The 21,167-nt window shown below is 37.3% G+C and overlaps 1 protein-coding gene across 5 annotated transcripts in view; it reads right to left on the bottom strand.

The window, feature by feature from the left end:
• Positions 1-21,167, bottom strand: part of Pkg21D (Protein kinase, cGMP-dependent at 21D) — a 559,173-nt gene that overhangs the window by 472,300 nt on the left and 65,706 nt on the right. Inside the window, exon 1 of one of the 5 annotated variants that reach the window (XM_069828547.1) lies at positions 4,411-4,551. The exons of 2 other annotated variants lie outside the window; for them this stretch is intronic. The gene's annotated coding sequence lies outside the window, so the exon portion shown is untranslated. Of the gene's footprint in view, positions 1-2,759; positions 3,092-4,410; positions 4,552-21,167 lie in introns of those variants that run through there. 2 more of the 5 variants (XM_069828545.1, XM_069828546.1) reach the window with 2 other exon arrangements.

A 21,167-nucleotide genomic window follows, 5' to 3' on the forward strand; every position in this document is an offset into this window, starting at 1 on the left:
CCGTTTTATTGGTCAAATGTAGTATGACGTAGTAAAAGTGTAATAATCTAAATAAATTTTCGATTGTAAGTATACCGTAAAATCACACTAATATTACCTATATATACGTATAAATTAAGTGTTATGGCATACTGCTCACATAACTGCTTACACAATTTCATTATCTCTTTAATTTGCGTAAGATATAGCATTTAAACAGTGGTTTTAGAGCAAACTTCTGGTACATGGACATTCCGTTTTTTTCTCAAATTAATTCCTATTAAGTTTTTAATAGCCTACCATAGTTATATTTCGTGTGCATTATTCCCGGTTGACTTGGAAACATTTTAAGAGATCAGTCCAATAGTTTAGAAAAGATCTTTAAACACAGATGACCTGCCGAAAGCGACTTTCTTGATACCAGGAATGATGGCGAGTTGGTATAGCGCTGGCCTTCCATGCCCAAGGTTGCGGGTTCGATCCCGGGCCAGGTTGATGGTATTTAAGTGTGCTTAAATGCGACAGGCTCATGTCAGTAGATTTACTGGCATGTAAAAGAACTCCTGGGGACAAAATTCCGGCACATCCGGCGACGCTGATATAACCTCTGTAGTTGCGAGCGTTGTTAAATAAAACATAACATTAACATTTTACAAATGTTAGAAAGAAGTAACTACAGTATGAAGTGGACAGAGTAGAGTAAAAAAATTCTGTCGAAGGTGAAATGGAAGTAAAAAGTAGATTAAATAGGTATAATAAAAGTTCGGACTAGGGCAACTTAATAGGGCAAATAATAATCTCTGCTTCCAGCTAGCACAAAAAAAAAAACAGATGTAGGACGGAACATTTTAATATACAATAATGTAAATTTCTATAGTTACATCTTAGAACTTGGCACCCGAAATTTAGACTGTGGTCAAGCGAACACGTAATACAGATCAGTGTTAAATTAAATTATGCGCCAGGATCGAACCCGCAACCTTGAGCATACAGATCAGTGTTTATCAGTGGTACGTGTATCCCTCGCGGTAGTTAAAGAGGGCTGAGAGGGTACAATTTCTTTCTAATAGTTAATACAGTACCTATACTCATTGGGAATTTAGAGTGTGTTGCCAGTTCATACCTTGACGGAACTTTCTTCCCTTTGTTTCTACAAATTTGTGTGATTCCAGTTTTTCATATTTAACTGAAATGAAAAATAAGATACGAAACCGTTTAAATCCAGAGAATTATTTAATTGTAGTTTTAGGTACAGTTAATCCAAGAATGAACGTTACTATTTTACGAAAACAGGATCAAGTTTACCGTTAAGTATATTTTCATGTAAAATTCCTACCTCGGGACTATGAGAGATGGCGGTGCACACTTCTAATCACTAGATTGTGTACAAATATGCCTGGGTTAAATCCCAAATCTCTCCGCAGTGCATGTGAAGAGAAGGCATATGTCACTATTGATAGTGATTCGTCCTTCGGATGGGGATGTTAAGCCTGGCGGTCTCCTTGGTGCTATTCGACAGGAGTAGGCTACGTGCCGACCCGGGTTTCCCCTTCTCCCTTCATCATCATCATCATCATCACCTATTCCCTACAATACACTCACACGAACACTTACACATACACTCACGTAGTACACGACATAACTCTTCACAGATACACATCATGCATAACGTGGCCCGCCGAAGTGGTGTGCAACTTGAAAATGGGTCACAGTCCTGCCATCTATCCGCAGTATGTGGAACCCGAATCACGTTAAGTGAAGTGGGTAGGTATTAGACACACACACATTTCCTTAATCCCTTAATTAACTTTTAAGTCTGTACAGCGTTTCAGTAAGGCTCTGAAGTTAATTTGATGCAGTTTTGAAAAAGCAGTAATTATTACCGAAGCACTTTTCCTATATTTTTAATAAATAAAGTCACTTCATTAACTTCATATTTCATATGATGGTATTTATTGCGATAATCCCTGAATAATTAAAAAAAATATGAGTGTGTTATTAATTGCATAATAGTACCTTTCATAACTGTTTTTGCAAATTGAAATTAACTTTTTTATTACTTCACTTTACGACGCTTTATCAACTGCGATGGTTATTTAGCGTTTGAGTGAAATGAAGTTGATAACGCCTACGAAATGAGCCCAGGGACTAGCGCCGAAACCTAGACAGCTTTTGGTCTTACTGGGTTAAAGAAAAACCACGGATGAAACCTCAACAAGGTAACTAGTCCTAACCAGGATTTGAACCCGGGCAGCTCGTTTCACGTTCAGACATTCTAACCGTTACTCCACAGCGGTGGACTATTAACTTATGTTCATATTTACTATGACAGTATTTATGAAATATTAAAAACGGAAGGAGGAATGTTTACAGAAAAGGTTGAGAAATATAGGATGCAGCTTCTTTGAAGTTTGTTACAAAGTCGGACAATTATTTAACCCTTCCTCTCTTTAATCTGCAGATGAAAACAGATTCAAGTTGCGGAACGCAATTTCTATATTTCACTAGCAATGGAAAAAAGAATTCAAACCATACCGCTCTTGTATAAGATCATTCCCCATTAAAACGTGTTTTTTTTTTTTTTTAGAATGCAAGAGGCTATGGAATGGTTTTTCGTTATGTACGGCACTTCCGTTTCTACTCTTCTACTAGGTTACTATTCTTATTTTTTGACGGACCGAATAGTATCTGCTCTGCAATTTAATACTGTCGTTAAACAAATAATCAGCAACAAAATTGTGTGTGTAGAGGCTGAAAGCACGTGTTTCCCGTGTACTCACGGCAGTGTGCAGCGTGCAGCAGGCCGGCAGGTCCGCGACTCACCTGAGCGAGGCTCGGCTTGGCCACGCGCCACTCGTCGACCACGTGGTCAACTGACCCACTACAGCAGGATCTCCGTGTCTAATGGACCATGTGCCTGATTAACGTCTTCACTGCGCGACCGACTGCTGCCAACTGCCGAGTGCGGCCCTCTTGGGGCGGAAATACTGCCAGTCCGAGGGCGACGCTTGCAAGCAATGTTACTTTTCGCTACACTTTTTACGAAACTTGCAAGTGCTCCGACGCGGCCGGCTCAAGTCGTAACGTACACGCCTATAAATACGACAAGCCTGACATCGATTCCGTACAGGCAATTGCAATACTTTATTTGAAATGGTAAGTATGCGTATGACATGTATTGTGCTTATTCTTTTCTTTTAATCGGTGATCTTGTATCACTACGTATAATGATAATGTCCCATCACTTTTACTAACATTTCTAATATTAACCTGGCTATGCCTTTGGATCAACGGTTGACAACCAGAAATACCGTTTGGTACCCCCTTCCATGACTGAGTTCGATGTTACTGGCGTAATATACAAATAAATCACTTTACTAGGTATAGGAGGGAAGAAATGTAGTTCATCCATTTACGTAAACTAGGAAATATCACGCTTTTGAGTTTGATAACTTTCATTTGCTTTTTGTTTAATCAAAATACAGTACAGTATTAACTATGAGTGTTTTTACTCACGAACTGAGCTCTCCATGCGGACGTATTCATTATGCAGTGTATATTATACTGTCTACAGCACATTAGCGTACGATATAGAGAATGAAGTTAAATTGAAAAATAATCATAATATGGATATTTAAACACAATTTTGAAAATGGTGGCCGTTCATTTTGATACAGGCTTGAGTTCTTTTTTGCATATTATCGCACTATAGAGTATTGTACGTAATTCCAATTACCAGTTTCGTCCTTCGTACCAGTTTAACTCATGTTGAAATAATTCTGTACCTACTCTATAAAAGAGTACCTTACGTACTGTACATTCAATCTTCTCTTCTACCCAATCCAAAAAGATAAAATTACTCGGACATGCTATCTACTGTCCGTTCAAGTGGTTATGTCGCAGGGTCGTAGAAAAGAGGGAAATCACATGACAGTTAGTTACTTAACGAAGTCCTTTTATTTAAGTTATTTTAAACAGTAGCATAATATTACGTAGACGTCCAATTCCTAACAGAAATTAATATTCTCAGAGCTAAGACAGCCCAGCCACTTGCCTTTACAGAGAGGCGAATAGAAGCAGGTAGGGGAAACCGGGATGCGACTTAGGAAAATGGACGATAGTACCTGTGCGAAAATGATTCAATATTGAAAGCTCTTTCGTCACTGGAAAACGCGAACATATTTTGGAACGTACTGTTTACTATGACCGTAAGGCTACTATGACTGTACATGCGGTCTTGGACCTGTGTGGAGGACGGTTGAACTTCATTAGTAGAAGGGGTGGGAGTGAAGTACATTAAAAAACTCAGGTACAATAAAAATTGAAGTAAAAATAAAATGATGTCCCTGTACATAATGCAGAGTCGAACTAGGTTAATTCGAAGTTGAGGGGTTATTAAAGAAAATCGAAATAAGGTAGGTGCTCACTTACCGGAAAAAATTCGTTCATTGAGTTCGCATTTTTATCACAGTAGGCTATAGCTCACTTGTCCGCATTTCCGAATGAATCATCAAATAGTGTTGTAATTTACCGCTAGGGCGCATTATTTCATTGTAGTGTTCTGAACTGAACCTGGAAATAAAATGAATAGCTCTGTAGACTAACTTAAATTACAATGAAGGACATGCCTGGTAAATTTAGTATTTTCCCAATCTCATTCCATATGTTCTTTCTCCATATTACATTGCTATAATTCTAATTTCATAAATTTTAAAGCTCTTCATGCTGTTGGACTTAATAATAAAATAAGCTTCACGTCATCCATTTGATCATACCTTCAATATAATCGCGACTGGAGACCTTGCAATCGATATATTTGCCATGATATTTTCTCTTTCGAGCTTGGACCATACGTAAATCCGTTTAGAATTCCCTGGACAGAATTCTGGACGGAATCCGGTCATGCAGACAGAGGCGATACGGCCCAATGGACGATGCTCCATGTAAAATAATGCAAAGAATAAAACTCCGAACGCGCCGTACGGATCCGTTCCGGTAAGAGGCCGCCTACCTTTGTTCAAGATTTCGAATTAGATAAGTTTCAATACCGTAGTTATTTTCTTACTCTCTACGCCAGAAGCATTTTGGTTAAAATATACCAACGTTTTTCGAGGGAAACGGTCTATACCAACAAACTAAATTTATGAAAACAACACACACACATTTATATATTTAAACCTGGTAGATAAGGCCATCAGGTCTTCTTTCCGCTCTACCAGGGAATTACAACTATAATATTAAGAATACATACTGTAGGAATCGTGCCCGGAAACACTTGTATAAAAATCAATGTAGTACAGTAAGAACAAAACTTTTATTTATTTAAGATTTTATACAACTTTGTCAAAGTAAAAGACAGTAAGTTTTTTTTAAATCTTGATATTTCTGTTTTTTTTTATTCTTATAATTTAATCTTCGATTCATGCAAATTTCTTTGAGTTTATTGAGCGATTTGAAAATTGTTGCACTCACACTGCCCACTCGTTATGGAAATTGTGCCGGAATCGACTAGCCATGATGAATCTGGCACTGAATGTTTATGATGTTCTCCTACTGTTCGCTACAAACAACTGCACTGGCTGCGCTGCGAAGTGGTAGGAGAAAAGGAGAGGTGGTGTTTATGACTCAGTCGAGTCAACAGTGAGCAGCCCTGTTCTAGTGTTTATGAAAGAACTTTTGCACGAATTTAACTTGAGAAGTGAGACACACAATTATACAACGAGGAATAGGCAATTATTAGATTATCCACTTTGTAGGCTTAGTGTGACGAAAACATATTACAAGTTGATTGGAATCAAATTGTTTAATAACCTCCCTATAAACATTCAGCTTCTTCCTGTTGAAAGTTACAGAACAAAATTGTATAGTTGGTTAATTACTCAATCAATGAGTTCTTTGAAATGGACATACATTTTCAAATAATGCAGTCTCAAACTTATCAGTTGTGGTTGTTGTTTCTTAATGGTGTTTAGTAGTGAGATTTTTAATGCAACTTAGTGGTGAATCAATTAGTACTTAATTTTTCAATATAATAATGAACAGAGCAAATTGCACTACCTTATGTGCATTTTTAAGTTTATTTTTAACATCTGTTGTAGTATTCTTAATTAGTTATTAAACATGCGAAAATTAGTACTTGATACTGTCTTTTATCCAGTAAATATACCACTTTTAATTTTATATTATATAATTTTATAAACATTTATATTATTTTTATAATTAAATTTTATGTTTTGTATATCTATGAAATGTCCCGCGCCGTGGCGTCGTGGTCTAAGGCATCCTGCCTAGGACTTGCGTTACAGAATGCGCGCTGGTTCCAGTCCTCATGGGGGAAGAAATTTTCTCATGAAATTTCGGCCAGTGTATGGGACCAGTGCCCACCCAGCATCGTGAATGCACTTGGGGAGCTACGATAGGTAGCGAAATCCGGTTGCGAATGCCAGCTACAACGGCTGGGGGGGGGATCATCGTGCTAACCACACGATACCTCCATTCTGGTTGGATGATCGTTCACCACTGCTTCGGCATGTGGGCGAGCCAGCAGCCGGCTGGTCGGTCTAGGCCCTTCACGGGCTGTAGCGCCACGGATTATATCTATGAAATGTATTGTAGTAAGATTGTATCACTGACAATGTCTACAATATAGTTTTCCACTCAATGACAATAAAGATTATTATTATTATTATTATTATTATCATCATCATCATCATCATCACTACTATTGAGATAGAGAGTTTTTGCAATATAACAGGATAAACCGGTTCGAATCCCGATGGATCAAAGTGGAACTTGTGGTGGTCAAAGGCTGTACTTGGTACTTCCGTTTCCTCAAACTGAATGCACCATTGCTCCATTAATCATCATATAGTGCTATGTAGTTAGCTTCGTATGATACACCGTGGACAACACCTATAGGAGCAAAAATTACTATGGATTTGCACGTCGCTCCGAGATAGGGACACTTGGGTAAAGGATGCAAAATCACTATGCAGACCTATAGGCTAAGATAAAAAACAACCATACCATGTTTTCGAGAAACAAAGGACAAATAAGAAGAAGGAAAATGCAACAGAGTAGGACTTTTTGAAACGAACAGGAGAAAAAGTTAAGTTTGGCTGTTTTCCTATGCACGTTTTACATCCACGTGCAGGGCAAACATCAGAGATAACACTTTAAGCGGGTCTTGAGTGTATATTAACTGCACATTTGTACGTATTGTGTGTATAATTGCATTTGAAGCTAACCCTGGCTGATAGGATGTAAATACCGCGTAAAGCGTCAATCCATTACCACAAGCCGCAATGCCGGCCTTGACATGACATGACCTCCCGTGCGTGACGGAGTATTATCGAGTCGGGTTAAATTTATCGTTCAGATTAAACTCGCTGAGAAGGTGTATGTTCTCGAGGGAAACACGGAAAGAGCATTTCAAACAAAGATTACTTTTATGGTACCGTACTCCAACGAATGTGACCTTAGCAGTGAAAACATGACGGAAAGCCAAGTCAAGTTCGTCCTTCCTCGACCTACAGCTGCTGTAACAGACTCACCATATACACCAAATATTCCTGACGAAATGCCGCCCTTATGATCTATTCAAAAAACTTCTGGGTTTATAAACTTAAATTACATTTTATTGAACAATTTCGTGAGATATTGTCGGTGAATTTATGTTCTATATAGTAAATTTACATATTTATCTGTAGATCCTGAAGATACATGTATAATGCATGGTCCATATAGCATTGTGCAACGTATGCTCAAGTCATTATTTCAAATGTTATGCCTTCATTGACGAGTTTACATGTACTACCTAACTGAACTCATAATGCCAGTTTCTATAGGAAAATATTCTGCACGCATGTTTTCTGTATCTCTACAAGACGATGTACAGTTTTACTAATCTTTATAATTTTAAAAGTTGTAGTTATTAGTCTAAGGAAGCGTAATTCTATTTTACGAAATGGGTATTGTAACAAAACATGTTTTCTCTATAGCACACATCACGTTCTCTTCGACTATTTAATGACACTGTATCAACCGTCCGGCTATGTGGCAACGATTCAATTAGTGATAGCGAGATCTATTTCGGAAGAGATGAGACAGAGGATTCGTCAAGGCATTACCTGACCTTTCAATTAGAGAAAACTGAGAGAAAAAACCAATAAGGTCATCAGTCCAAGCGAAATTCGAACCCATGCTCGAGCACGAGTCCCGCTTGCTAATCCCTAGACCACGCCGATGATGTGACCATCGCTTGTAAATTTGGCATCCTGCTCTCTTTCAAATATACATATATGCGTGGACGAACGATTAAATTTGAACTCCAATCATTGGAATGTATTACCATGTGTTTAATAAAGAAACTAATTAGTAACATAATCTTAATACATTATAGAAGCAAACAACGTCAAAGGGTTACGTGCAACAGAGCTTATCACCTTTATTGCTACCGACAATATTATGACTAGACCGCGTGACTCGGGCCCTAATACACGATGCAAGTTACCGGTGCTCTGGAGATGTCAGTACGACGCCCTCTCCTCTCCTCATAGTACAGTACTGAGCGTACTGTACTATGAAAACCAAAAACATTCAGATTGAGTTTACGTGACGAGTTGCTTAGTGCCAAGTGGAACAAAGTACAATGCCGAAAACAAAGCGCTCGACAGATGTAATACTGAAGGAATTAGTGCAACAATTCGGACGAGATATACAGAGTGATTCAAAAGGTAAGGTCAATCGGTGAGATGATTCAAGGCGACACTTAGAGCAAAAAAATGTTTTTATCAGCAATTCTGAAATGGTTGCAAATAAATAAAACAGACAGAGGACTTTCCTGCTTTAAATGTCACCCTAAATCATATCCTCACCAGTTGACCTTACCTTTTGAATCATCCTGTATTTGCTATAGAACAGGCTCCATCATTACAGTGCCCTACCGGGCTTCAGATACTTGCCCCGCTGCCCGCACGGAGTGAACGAATCAAGGTCGGGCATAGTACGGCTACGACGCTTGTTATCGCTGCATGCAGTGACGGCTTTATAATGCACATATGAACTTGGGGCTTTATGTTCATTTTAATGAACATTTATCAGAATCTGCAATATGTAGGCTAGGCCTACACGTGTTTTTGTTGCTGTTCTTGTTATTGCAGACTATGATAGAGGTAATGGTGACGAGGTGGGATTAATTATTATAGATATGATAATTATTATTATCATGACGATAATGACAATACCGTAACAGTATATCTACAGAGAAAGTAACACTTCGCCATAAATTAGGACAATAATGAACATGAATATGAAGTATCAGATAATTTTCAGATCTTTTAAATAAAAATATATTAATTTTCCAATGTCGACATACATAAAATGCAGTGATTCAAACGCAAAATGTAACAAATAACTGCAGTAGTTCAAAACATTGTAGATGTAGACTGCTTTACATATAATTTTGAAAATACATTATTTAGATAATTCATAATATTCATATTGTTGAAATATTCATTCTGCACTAGCTTGCAATTTTGATTTTATTAATCTTACTAAGGTGACTTTTTACGTTCACTAAGAAACCAAACCGAATACCCATTCTTTTTCCGTAGGTCTACAGGGTGTAAGGGGTATAAGTGCCGTCCTTTTCACAGTCGTCGGGGACGGTCTACAAGATCAAAAAATGTCCATACAACATAGGGTCAAAACTTTGTAGTTTTCCCAGAAAAAAACATTTCATTTCTTATTTTATTTCCGTGCTTATATCGTTAGTAAAATTACGAAAACAATTACATCAGTAGGTAAATCTAGCAAAGCGTTAATATTACTTTAAATAAATATTTGTGTGTTCTATTACGTTTTCGTGAAATTAAATAATAATGCATGCTTAAATTTGTTAATATTCTGGCTTGAGAGACGTGGCAACGTTCAGCAGGATTCATGCAGGTGATGTACTCTGTACAGATGTAAAGATCAGCTGAGTTCAAACCCCTGTCCTTAGGTCTCCTGCCGAACGGATGACAGTTTAGTATACGTAGGTATTCGATAAACAATTTACAATGTCATTCATAGTTCAGGAATATCATGATATGTTAATAATTTATGGAGAAAGTCGTCGTAATTCAAGTGCGGCAAGGATGTACCGTCAACATTTACCGCAAAGAAGGTTATCTAATCGGCGAACTTCTGTAGCAGTTTCTCAGCGCTTATTACACCACATTTCGAAAATCGTGGACCTCAATGACGATGGACACGTGAAAAATCTGATATAAATCTGTATGTACAATTTTCAATTGTAATTTAATGAGTTCGTATTGATACGAAAACAAACTGAACTTAGACAATCACTTACGAATGGTTTATCTGTAAGAAATGATTTTTCGTCAAGTGTCATGTTCTAAAATATGACAAACCGCAAACTTTAAGTTTCTTTAAAAGTGATACTGCTTTACGGAAGCGGGCGAGATTAAAATTTTGCATTAGAAAGAAACGTTCATGTGATTTTGAGCAGTAAACCATTATTGTTTATTTTTAGACATACAATAAAAATGGAGCAATATTATTAAATAAAATGTAATTTTGCCATAGTTTTCTATTAATGAGATTGAAAGTTTGTGTTTGCTGCGCGTTTTATGTAAACAACAGTTGGCCTGGTCCGCCCCTGCATTGGAACAGAGCATCTGTTTTGTATCGGTATGTCTGTCCCCGCTTCAGCTGTACTGTGTACCTGTAAACCCTCTCCTCCCCATCAAACGTTGCCAAACGCCTAATATTGTAGACTTTAATAATTAGTTAAATATTGCAATTAGAAAAAAATAGTGAGGACATTTTTTGTTCCTTATGACATGAGTAATCATCAGTTAAAATAATGGCACTTATACCCCTTACACCCTGTGTAACTGAGTTCTCTGTTAACTCCATAAATAAAGTTATCTCTTGACGCAACTGGAAACATCGAACTAAGATTCATCCTAAATAGAACATTTTCATTTTAACATAATAATTATGTTAACTAATGTGGCTTAGGAAGCAATACCCTATCTACATGTAGCTGGGGCAAATATTGCAATACACACGTAAATGGAATTAACGTTGAAATTCATATCCCATAGCAAATGTGTTCTCCAGTTAAAAAGAGGATTTAAATATTTTCAATGATAAATAAAATGTGCAATATAATTTTACGAAATATTTTTCTTCTTAAACTGTGTTAACCATTATCCGGAAGTAAAACCAATAATTTTATTAATGCTTGAAATACTATAAAAATGCAAAATTCTCAACTGTTTGTTGCTTAGTCAACTGTCCGAAGACAGGTCTGAACCCCACAAGTGACACCGAGAAGACACCACTTATGAGGCAACTAGGCATTGTACGTAATAGCCAGAGCCTCAATCAGAGGAAACTAACGATTTAAATTTCTGTGGGTTTCATATCGACAAAAAGAAAATATAAAATAATGTTGACGATTTTTGGCAGGGTTTCCTGGGACACGCACGCACGCACGCACGCACGCACGCACGCACGCACGCACACAATATCAGTAAACCTAATAATGTAACATGTAAATATATAGTATTCAAGAAATGATTTATAGGTTATTAAATTCTAGTCACAATAGCATAAAACTGTATTGAACTATGACATTGACACATAAGTAACAAAATTTTATCTCGTCTCATAAATGATTGTAAGAAAATTGTAATCCTGTAAGCATAAATCAGACATGTAGTACTAATGTAATTGAGCATGTTGTTCAATAAAGATTAAAAAAACACACACGCACACAAACAAATCAACTCACAAGGAAACAACTACCTGAAAATCTTCATAACAGAATTTATTTTAGGTAATGAAAAGTTTTATCGAATTAAAATATAGTATTATGTAAATTATATTTTTAATAAAAGAAAAAAGTTTGAAATCTCGGGGGGGGGGGGCGGAAGACTTCCTGGAATCCGGGTGGGACACATTCCCCTCCGGGCCATCCTCTGAATTCATCATTGAGCGAGGAGCGGAGGAGGACTATGGTGTACCTGTATGGACCTCTGGGTATGATACATAGTGGGTCTTTGGCGCATAGGCGGCATCCACGCGAGAGCAGTAGACTCAACCCCGCATTCAGATTAAGTTGTGTGCATTTCTATGAAATGATCAATACGTGAACACTGTAGTTAATACATTAATTTATGTCTAGCTGACAGTGTCTCCGTGCTTAGAGTGTCGTAACCAGGATTATGAAAAAGTTTTGATGTTGCAAGCCTTGCTCCACAAATAAGTCTTTTATTCTTTCTCTAAATGCGCGAAAAATCTCATTAGCTTTACTGTAACTTTCACTACTGCTACTGTGCCACATGTTTATTACAGTTGCTACAAATATACTAGTCTATACCAGGTGAATAAGAAGTATAGAAAACTGTTTTGCAGTTTTCTTACTATTAATTTTATGAAGAAACTCCAGATACAAAAACGATAGCGAGTGAAAAAAGGAATAGTTCGAACATGTTTAAAAGAAAATAGTTTTTCGTTTGTAAAGAATGTACCAAGAAGTATGTTTTTCTTTTAAATTACACCATGTATTTCTTTTTTCTATTTATGTATTCTTCAGGTCTCAAAACGTACAAAATCATATCTTTTTACCATTACAAACTATTATTTTGCAAAAAATTGTCTGAAATTTTTATCCCAATGTATGTATACATAACAAAGAGAAATTATATTAATTACGTATAATATATTATGCTATTCTTTTGCTATTATTATTTAATTCATAACGCCTTTATTCTTCTAAATGATACACTGATATACTGAAGAATTCCACCTCCCCCTCATTTCATTTATCATCTGCAATGACAAAAATAAGCTGGTGTGAAATCTTGGCGTAGTACGAGTTTCCGATGCTGTAATCCAGAGATCTCAAAGGGCATACACTGCGTGTTTTCAAGAACCTGCACAACATTTTCTTAAGAGCGAAGATTGTACTTGATCTTGCTAAAAAGTGAACCTTGTTGGATTTGTTTTGCTTGTGGTATGATCACGTAATACAGGCGCATTGACATCCCTGCTGTAATCTGAGCTTATCAGGCTGCTCGTGTGCGGTAGGACCTGGTTCTGTCAAAGGCTGAGGCAGGATGGCCCACCTATCTCTATCGGCTGAGCAAGATGGGCTTGGGGCTTCGGGCTCCTGGGACTTACTAGGCTACTCCTCCGCAAAAAAGAACCTGGTTCTACCAGAGGATGAGGCAAGACAGCCCACCTGTCAGTATCGACTGAGTAAGAAGGACTTGGGGCTTCGGGCTCCTGGGCCTTGTCAGGCTACTCGTTCGCGAAATAGGACTGGTTCTACCAGAGGATGAGGCAGGATAGCCCACCTGTCAGTATCGACTGAGTAAGAAGAGCTTGGAGCTTCGGGCTCCTGGAGCTTGTCAGGCTCCTCGTCCGCGAAATAGGACCTGGTTCTATCAGGGGATGAGGCAGAATGGCCCATCTGTCAGTATCGAATTCACAAATTCTACGCATGCCACCTGTCAGACTTAGAAAATCATCCCACATGTAGGACGCACAATGGGCCAAAGCGTGCCGAAGTGTATGGACCCGTCCCGAACACAGTTCTCGTGGGAACTGACAGTATTTTCTATCAGTTTTTAAATTTACAATATTATCAGAGTTACTTTGATTTAATCATTACTTAAGTATACCAAAAGCTTCAAGAACAAAATCCGTATTGGCATTGCTATTTCAAATAATGAAAGAACGTCAGATACCATTTTATAAATAAATAAGTTTATAATCTGTTAAAGCAAACAGACACAACTTTATAACTTCACTACCTCTAAACCATTTTTCTAGTTAACCTACAATGTTATGTCCACTCATCATTCGAAGAGGAACACGCGACGTCTCACCAAACTGGAATATCTGGCAACCCTATCCCGCTCAGGTGGTTAGCACTAGCATTCGTCTAAGCTCCGCAGTGCAAGAGACGCCCCCCCTTTATTCTATAGCAGAGAGATAAATTCCACTTCCATGCCGGAAATGGAGCATGGATCAGTTGTACATTGAAATGGTAACACATTTTATATCGACGAAGAAGAAAGTGCAGGAACAAGTTTCGGGCGAAAAATGTTGCGTTTTATTTCACTCACAAATGGGATGGAAGTATCGTAGTCCTCTGTCGGATCGCAAGGACGCGAAGCAGAAGACAGCGGTGACGTCGCAAGCAGCCGATAAATAACCAGTCTGATTAATACTCTCCAGTGCGTCACGTGACCCAGGTACACAGCAGAGTCGATGCTAAATATTCCACAGCACTGCGGCAACATGCCAGTGGAGTAGGAGGTCCTCGTCCGCACTTCAACAGGTGGTGTACCTTGCAGGAAAAGCATTCTGACTAACGTCACATCCATCTTACTATTTGCCAAAAAAAAGTTTATTTCCTGTATTTAAAATTTTCGCCACACGAATTCCGTGACCACTATTTCCTAAACATTTTTGAACATCAAGTAACCGTAAGCAATAAAATGAATTCTGAAACCACAGTTTCCTTGTGAATTTTAAAAGTAACCATAAATATAGCGTGAAATCTGTAATCACCATATATTCTTAAAAGAAAAAAAAACTTGGGAGATGAAGCAAACACAAATAATGTCATCGGTTGTCTACTTATTACTTACTTATCATTAGAACCTAGTTTAGCCATTCCAGCTGTCGCGGATGTTACATTTTTTTACATTTTCGAACTCTATATATTGAAAATGAAAAAACTTTGGTCAACTTTTATTATTAGAATCAAATTAGGAAATCAGTATCATTTTAGAGAAAAAAATTGTTGAATAAAATGTATTATTATTGTAAAAAATAAAGAAAAAGTTCCGTCACAAAAGATTTACTCACTTCACACCTTATTAACAAAAAGCGTAAAACTCCGGTCTCTGTCTCAAGTAAAAAGAGATTCATTCTCATAATGTTCATGTGAAAACTATGCAAATCACAGGGCAACCTATTAGTTTACAAAAACATAATCGGTAAATATTTTATAGCTGTTTCTTCCATGTCACGGATGTTACAACTGAGTTAATGTCCTTAATTTTTCCAGTTTCAAAACAACTGTGACATTTCGAAATCAAAATATTCACTTGAATTGTAAGATTAATTTTTATTAACCCAAACTACTGAAAATAAATGGCAGAAATAATTTAGTACAAAGTAAAAAGTTCCTTGACTCTGGAGCTTTGGAATTAACAATGCCGACTCTTAAAATATTTCTTCAACAATAGCTCCTTGAAAAATATACATTAACAGCTGATCTCTCTACCAGTAAGTGCTGCAAACTTTGGGGAAACAAAACAGTACCTATTATCCTAGATCATATTATAACTATAGCATTTTGAAGAGAACAACCGCCAGGATCGCCACCCGTCCGCCGTAAACGAACAGGAGATACAAGTCGCTAATGTAATTCAAATGGGAGTTATGACGCGACTCCTTATGTAACAACTAGATGGCAGCATAGTAAATCTGACAAAAGTTGTTACCGTCAAAGCCTATAAGGCTGAGCAATCTGGGTATATATTATGATCTAAGCTATTATCCATTCAAGATCACTTAGTTTCAATTCCTTAAAGCTAGTAAAATATTTTTCCTTTTCAAAATAAGAACATTAGAATATTTAAATTTAGAGTCTTATCTATGTCTTACACTAATAATAAACAAATATTTCTAAAAAATAATTTTTCATTGCAATTCCCAGTTTGCTCGGAATGGCTAAGTTTTAGAGTTACTGCCAGAGAAGGATTAATTTTCTTTCTATTCGGGAAGGAAGAAAACCGAAGGGATACTATGCTTTCTACATTTTAAATGTTTTATTCAGATCTTCTCGCTTGCTTGTTTTGAGTTTTTTTTTTACCTCCGGAGGAAGTCACTCTATGAACCCGGGGACTTCGGATAAGACGACGACCAAGGTAGGTAACCACTAGACACCGAAGATAAAAAGATCTATCCCAGATTAGGACTGCTACAGAAAAAATTACCGGCCAAGTGTTCTATCTGACGTCGGAGTCGTGTGATTTCTAGCTGTGGAGTGATGCAAAGAACAAGAGTCGAGTCGTGCACAACCGGTTACGAAAAATATAAATTATAATTATAGGCCTATTGGTATCGAACGCTTGGCGCTATAGTCAGTGTGCAAAGCTCTTCTGTCTCGCGAAGAGTCTCAGTTAGGTTTAACGAATATTCTAGTTGTTTCTCATTCTTTGTGAATGGACGGCAAAGGCAGACCGCACTGAGCCATGCAGGAGTTCCAAGAGCCCTTGTAAGGACGTGATTATCATCGTGTAGGTCTACTATTTAACTGACCATTCTTCTTTTCTCACTACAATCAATCAATCAATCAATCAATCAATCAATCAATTGTCCATCGATCCATCCATTCATTGATTCATTCATCCATGGACTCATTGATTGATTAATTGATTGATTCAGTGATTCACTGACTGGTTCATTCATTCATTCAGCTATTAAGTTTGTATCGTCAAAAGCAAAACATATTTTCTTAAAAATGATTTCTTAATGAAATAATGCGTCTGCTTAGAGTAATCAAAATACATTAACAATTATATTTTTTTTTTTAGGTATGCATTTTGAGTTTAAAGTGTAAACGTTACAAAGAATCTGTGTACATATTTTCTCTTCTGTTCAATAAGTAATTGTAATTTATTCTATTCTTGAATTTCTTTACATACCAGATTTCATATTATACATTACACTTTTTTCTTTGTTGTCCATTTGTTCATCTACAGTATGTATGTTATAAAGATAAGTGTAATAAATTGCAATAAATTGTAGGCCTATATTAGCAAATTCATTTTTAAATTACACATAGTAAATTTCCTTCAATTGTTACTCCGTTTGTGTACTCAGAAAATTTCAGTGTTCTGTCTAGCTTGCAAAACTCAGGGGCAACCGGCTGAAATTGGAACATTCGGTCGGATGCTCTACCTTGACGTAGGCTCTCTGACCGGTCGAATGAAACCCGGTTGCAAGCCCTATTCTGCAGCTCTCTAATAACTGTTTCCACACTTTCGAAGAAATTAATTTCCGTACAGTACAGTACAATACTGTATGTGTGTCTGTATGTACGTATGTACGTGTGTACGTATGGAATGTATGTACCTATGTGTTGTACGTGTCTGTGTAAATTTAAAAATCCTGAGAAAACAAGACTTGGCACGAAATGTTACAGTATAATGAAAAATAACCTGATCGTGCACATCGCTAGGCCATCGCCTAGCTAGAGAATCGAGTTTCAGTACCAGATTCACAGGATTGAAATCCCAACTTGTGAATATATGAACTAGCACGAATTTCTCTGTGACCTAAATGCTTCCCATCCCATACCGACCCGTGATATTTTCGTCTGACAATGTTATTATGGGAAAATTATTAACCGGTAAGTTATTCAAAAGAGTCTGAAAAGTGCGTGAACTTCCGGATGACGCAATGGGCCGACAAGATTTGCATAAAATAAAACGTCCCGTAAATTATTACACTTCGCGGTAGCTGTGTTTGCGGATCAATATTATAAATAGGAATCAAGTTACTCCGAGCGAAAAATTGTTGCGTGGAAAACAGCCTCACCTTATCTCCGGTAAACAGATGAAGTGCGTGTGACGCCATGCATTTATTTGCGTGAGCGCTTGGGCACGTTGCTACTCTTGTTCAAAAATTATTTCATAGACTATAATTTTCTGCAAAACCATGAAATAGAACATACCTGTTATGGTGCTCATGATCTTGCATAAGAACAAGATTCCTAATGCCTCACGACGGAAAATTAATACTTCAAATAAAGTGCTTAAAAGAACCTAAGATTTTTACAGAGTGTCATGGTAATATCACACACACAAATAAAAAGGCCACAGGAACATTCAGTTCATGAGAAAAATCTTACATTTCTTCCTTGTCCATTCAATCTCCATGACATTTTATAAAAATTCCAAAAATGCTCTTGGCTTTGGGTTGGCTTTTCGAGGGCAGAACCGAAGATGGATCCTTGCACGTGCGCTTGTTTTGGCCCATTGCGTACCATATAATATAGCCTATGCGATGATTGATCACGTCTGACAAGTGGCATGGATGGGATTCGTGAATCCGATGCTGCCAGATGGGCCATCCTGCCTCAGCCCTGACCAATCCTGGTCCCGTCCTCAAACTAGTACCTAGTTAAGTTCAAGGATCCGGAGCCCCAAGCCTTTCTATATCAGCATCGGAAAGCCGTACCAACAAGATCTCACCTCAGCCTAGTTAAGCCTACTGCATATAAAATAGATGAAATGAGGTAGTGTGTTGGCGGAATGAGGAAAACGGGAGTATCCCGAGAAAACTCTCTGCAATGTCTCTGTCCAACAGAAATTCCATCATGGTCATGCAGGAACACCGAACCCGGACCGCACGGGTAGAAGACCGGCGCGCTTGCGCTTGAGGCACAGACTCTGTTTCAAAATACCACTGAGTGGAACTGGGTCATTCCATAGAAAATTTTAAGAATATGCCAGTGATATCATGAATTTTTTGGGGGTTTTTAATATAATAATGTTATTATAAAAATAAATTTAACTGCCAACTATGATCGCCATATCATTAATATTTTAGTCATACGGATGACTGACAAATGGGTGGCAGTTACACGTTATCCATAATTTAAAATATTCTAGACACCCTATATAGTGTCATCAAAGCTAAAGAGACACCATTGTAAACCTGAATAACCATATTTTAATACCTTAAAGACTAATTCTAATAATATTAAAGGATGCTCATAAAACACCTCATTGAAAAAAAAGAAATAGTTTTATATTCGAATGCAACAATTTAAATTCATTCGAATTTCATTCGTATTGAAGAAAATCTTATTCTTAATCCAGCTCCCAAGTTTTATGACCTTACCTCAAAAAACCTATGAATAATTAAATTAATAAAATTATTAATTCTTGTTCTGACGGTTGAAAATCGCTTGATATGTATCGCGGTTGCAGCGTTCGCGAGACGTCATAACGATGAGTTATCTCAAATAAACACTGTCAGCGTATTCCGAATCTCACCGGACCGGTGGACAACAATAACGTACGCTGCAGCGAAATAGGAACAAAACTGCTGGAAGAATCGATGGCTGTCATGGCGACTGTGTAAGTTGTTATCTGTGCTACGCTAGCAAAATTTTGCGAAATTTCCGTACTGCCATCTCGTTCAAAGAAAAGAGATCATAAACAACTTATTTCTTAAACCGGTAGTAATAACTAGTCCGTTGACATGTTCGCTCATAAGCCATTAACATATTGTTTTTACGTTGTGCTCATTGCAAACAATACAGCAGAACTAAAGCAGAACACACCGCTATGACACAACAGTGCACGATGTCATCGTCTGCTAATTTCCGTCCTATACAAGGACCAATCAGATTCACTGATAGCGGCTGATGGAGACTGCCACCACCTCTGCAAGCTGATGGTACCGGTGCGGCACCGGTGGAGCATCAGTGCCGCCATCGGTGAAATTCGGAACACCGTGATGCCATCAGATTGCTCAGCGCTGAGATTCGGAATACGCACTGTGTGTACGTCTCCCTGACCTTAATCTGGCAGCATTCTGTACGACGGGAGAGCCTACCAGCTGAGCTCCTTTGTTCCGGTGAGTTATTTTTATTAAGAACTATCATTGTATTTAAGTCTACATTCTAAAACTTTCACAGTGGAATCAATATACCCTGAAGAATTAAACATCTGTTTTTTCATCTTTAAAAATGAGCTGCATTTTGTGCTCTATATTTTAACAATTATTTTATGGCGGGTAACTATTAAAAAAAAAAAATTATATATATATATATTTTTTTTTTTCATTTTTAGGACATTTATAAACTAGGCTCTCCTTTTCAGAATTGCATTGAAATCACTTTTCCGCCTTCTTTTACATAGTAAGAAAACTTCAATGAATGAAGCTTTGTTCTTTGCTAAACCAATATTTTAAATTCTGATTGTTGCTAAACTATTAAGAATATAAATATAATATTGTGTGAAATTCATATTTAGAACATACAAAATAACCTACTACAAAATTTTTAACTTTTGGGAATCATGGTTCAAAAACATACTTTTTTGCATGGAATGACCCAACTGCGTTTTGACATCTCGCAGGCATTAATGCAGAGTATTTGGGACATCTGTTAATTTCGAAGTAACAGCATCATGCCTAATCTGTTACGAAACTAGAAGAGTCTCAGATCTGGAGTGTTCTGTGTCAGTAATTATCTTCGACAAAGATTTTTCCTTTCATGGATATTTTGTACATGCGACGTAATTTTTTTTTTTAGCATCTTTACTTACGAGGAACGCACTGCATGACAAATTTAATTACCGTAAATTGGAAAATTATTCACCGACACGAAAATGTTTGATCTCATACTTCATAATTATAATTATACGGAGGTGTAAGACAGACCAATGGGTGGGAATTTCTCTTCCTCCACTATACATTCCGAATCTGTTGCCCTTACACTACTGTACCATATGTTTTGCTTCATTAAATATCGGATGAGAGGACATTATTTCGAGATCAGAAAATAAGTTCAAATTTCGATAAATTATTATTATTTTACTTTTTTACTCGATTATTTAACGACGCTGTATCAACTATGAGGTTATTTAGCGTCGATGAAATTGGTTTTATCGCATTTAAACATCCACCGTTGTTGGCGGAGTTTGAATTCGCGAAACTCTGATCAAACGGCCAGCATGGCAGCCACAATACCTCCAGGTCTGATGTAGGTTACTATCTCTCTCTAGCCTTCGGTAAGAACGAATAATAATTCTGAGGAACTATAATAGGTTTATCTGCAAATTAATATACAAATCAACGTTTACGAAAACGTTATGTTTCTAAATACAGGCATTCATAATGCGATTTATCTTTCTGTAATAAGGGCAAGAAAGAATCGGGACAAACCTAGATATTTTCTAGAGAGAATTCATTCAGTTCACTTCATGTGACAATGAGTTCGCGAGATATTCGTTCCTTTTTTATGAGTATACTGGGTGTTCAGTTCAAATTGTGTCATGGCTCGCTGTATGCCGTCATGTCGCTAGCCGATGAGCCTAGAGAATCCAATCTTCCTACACTTCCGAAGAGGCGTATCA

This window comes from Periplaneta americana, chromosome 6 (assembly GCF_040183065.1).
Source record: "Periplaneta americana isolate PAMFEO1 chromosome 6, P.americana_PAMFEO1_priV1, whole genome shotgun sequence".
Lineage (NCBI taxonomy): Eukaryota > Metazoa > Arthropoda > Insecta > Blattodea > Blattidae > Periplaneta > Periplaneta americana.